Genomic DNA, 3,384 nt, shown 5'->3' with positions numbered 1-3,384 from the left:
AGAGATCATTCCCAAACCAATAAAACCAAGAAAAACAAAGACAGTTAGCCAATGCATACATACATCAATTCCTAAAGTGCACAAATACTACTAATGAGAGATTTTATCATTCGCTTTCCAATACGCAAACTTGAAATGCAAATTCGCTTTCACTTTCGTATACTAAATGAATGAAATCCTTTTGATTTTGATGTCTTTAAATCTAGAAGAAACAAATAAGAAAACAAACAAGTGTGGAAAAAACCGATTGATCCAAACAATTGTGATCTATGTTCGGTAGTGAAAAGAAATCGAATCAATACCAAAGATTGGTCCAATAACACTCACTAAACAATCAACAAAAAACGAGCAATGGAGAAGTCTCAATCAAACTAACAAAACGCTACAAACGAACCTTGAACAAACCAACAACCAAGCCAACTGATTCAAGAAACTTGAAATAATGAACTAAGTCACACAGGCGAAAAATGCAAGATTCATCCAACAAAGCCAAAGAAAGAGTTCCTTAACCATAAACAGTGAAAAACAAGCTACTGAGCAAGCGAGAAAAGCAAGGGACTAGCAGGACTGATGGACTCAGGAGGCAGAATTAAGAAAATCAATTCTACAACAATCAGCACAGGTAATACACAAGCAACTAGTGCCGATAAAGAACTAATTGCAGAAATAGAGCGATGTCAATGCATAAGTACACAACTTTTCCATGATGGACGGATTTACAAGGCCATCACGACTGTGAGACATTATTATGCGACACATAGGATCTTACAAAAGGGTGAATGTGATGACATCACAACTATTAAATTTTAATCCGCGATGATGTTCAAAACAATGACAGGTGAACAAAAACTCCCAAACCAAAAACACTCAATCCTTCAATCAAATAGAGGTATTTCCCATATCAACCCAGGAAACTTAAACGACTGACAATCAATCCCCAAACTTCAAAAGAGACCAAATCAAAATCAAAACAATAACAAACAAGAGAAGAAGATAGGACAAACTCCCCAGTGGAGTCACCAATTTGTGATGCAAGAAAGTGTTCCCTCTGCACACAGAGGCAACCCCTCTAGCCCTAGAATGGGTCTAGTCACAAACAAGGACAAATCAACAATATATTTCCTTAAATAGTCATAGTTGGAGTCCTACCTCAACCGGTGGTCAATGGAGTTCCGTTGCACTGCTCCAGCTTCTGCTTCCTTCTTCTGATGTGTGATCAACCTGAAATAATGCAAAGGAAATACAACAAAGCATGTAACCAGGAAACAACAATGATCTATTTACTCACAAAGTCAAGAAGTCATGAGCTATCAAGCAAATTACATACAAGACATAGGAAAACATCATTTATTGTATCAATAATGAAATAAGAGAAAGCTTACAACCAAAGTCTTAACGTCGCAAGTCTTCTTAGAGGAATCCAGCCAGCATGTTCTTCAAGCATTCACTCTTTGAATATGGATATCCCAACACACAAGATTCTCTCTCTCACTCATAAGTTTTACACAAAGTTAAGGGCACTTCACAACCTTCCACAAACTATCAACAATCCCACACTTGTCACACTCACACCAGCTACACTAACAACACTGCTCAATCCAAGAATTTACCAACTAGCCAACTATCCAACTATCAAAACTAGCAGTGCATAGCAATGGTGAGAGTTTAAATAGGAATAGGCATCTCCATGAAACGTGGAAGAGTGAGCTTATCCGCAAGGAAGGTAGCACAAATGATGGAACAACCATACTAGAGGAGGAAAGGTGACACAAACTATGCCAACAACCAGGTCTGGAATCATCCAAAAGGCCGACTATTGGAACAAATTCACCCAATCTGGATCATCGTGGGTGTATAATTGAGCTTTAGCACTGACATCGCTAGTGAGTGATGTAGCTAGTGATATCATCTCGAAAGATAATAAGTAACCTCGCACTGGAGCATGAAATCGGACCATCGCTGGAATCAGATGTACTTCTGCACTGGTAGTGCTGCTAGACTGTTTATGAGCGCCCTTCAGCACTTATATTAAGTCCATAGTCGCGATGAGGCAGATAACTTAGGAAAAGTGAGTCATTTGGTAGTACGAGAGAGCATTTGTTCAATATGAGCTTGTTTGACTTGGACACATGACACAGTAGAAGGATTGGGGTGAAGGTAGTGACAAATTATTGTGTAACACTGATCATTATGCGTTCTGCACTGAAGGAATTAGCTGTGATGTTTCGGTTATGTCAGTGCAAAGATTTGTAAATTAAATGTGTTGTAATACCTACAGTAGTGATCTTGAATTGTAGTGTGCTTTTAGCGTCTGCAATTTAAGGCTGGTGAAGTTTTGGCTTCTTGGCATATGGTTTCTTTTGAGGTCTCAGAATGCGTGTCATCAGAGTGGAGTGAAACAACTCGTCGTAAATATCTATTATTTCAGAGAAGCCGATAAACGACATTCTTATGGTGCATGTCTAATGGAGCTCAATATTTGTAAGCGTTGTGTGTCCATTCATGTTTGCACCATCAGAAGACTTCTTTTTGAGTACTCCAAATGTGTTGTGCTTTCTTCAATGAAGTTTATCCCGTTGACTTGCTGAAGACATATGCCATATAAAAGAAAGCTCATCACTATCCTTGTTTCCAAAACTACTCAATAATGACCTATCATTCATAGGCTCTTAATCATCGTAGGCCAAGCAGAAATTTCCCCAGACATGACAGCAAGAAATCTTGGCTTCTTCCATCTGCGAGTCACCGAATGTTTCCTCAATGGCCTTATTTAGTTCAAGAACAGAAGCTGTTCCAAGCACACTTACATCAAACGATGTTTTATCCATTTTGAAAATGCATAGGTGAATTGAATCCGTAGTGCACTCCATTTCCTTGGCTAACAAGGGCGATTCATCACCATCCCCCAATGTTGCTGCTTCTATGGATTTCATCTTGGGCACCAGAACGAATAACATGGCCATGCCAATGAACAATATTCTATATTAGCCATGTCCATGCTATTCACATGGAATAACTAGTCTCTCGGTGGGTGGATTGATACTAACGATTTTATAATCAAGAAAAAGGCTCCATCATCAAATGCATTGGCTCTAATACCTGCAACATGCAAGTCATAGGTAAAAGAAATAAACAAATTAGTAAGTCAACACATGAAGTTTACGTTTGAAGCTTTTAACATGGGGATTTTTTTATTAAATATATTACTTCATGGGTGAAAAGTGTAAACTAATATCTCTGGGAAAGTTGATTTTGTTCTCCAAAACAGATAAGGTGCATTAAATGATTGGGAGAAATAAGTTGCATTAAAGTTTTTTTAATTGGAGAGATAAGGTGTGTCTATAATGTCAACAAAATTTTAGTTTTAGAAAACAACTCAAGAAA

The 3,384-nt window shown here is 38.0% G+C and overlaps 1 pseudogene; it reads right to left on the bottom strand.

The window, feature by feature from the left end:
- Window positions 1–2,318: 2,318 nt before the first annotated feature.
- LOC149267401 (U11/U12 small nuclear ribonucleoprotein 25 kDa protein-like) lies at window positions 2,319–2,933 on the bottom strand (annotated as a pseudogene).
- Between the last annotated feature and the right edge of the window lie 451 nt (window positions 2,934–3,384).

This window comes from Pinus tabuliformis, chromosome 6 (genome assembly GCF_031772625.1).
Source record: "Pinus tabuliformis cultivar Carrire ecotype Pingquan chromosome 6, CPIR1, whole genome shotgun sequence".
Taxonomy (NCBI): domain Eukaryota; kingdom Viridiplantae; phylum Streptophyta; class Pinopsida; order Pinales; family Pinaceae; genus Pinus; species Pinus tabuliformis.
This window is presented reverse-complemented; position numbering and strand designations above follow the sequence as displayed.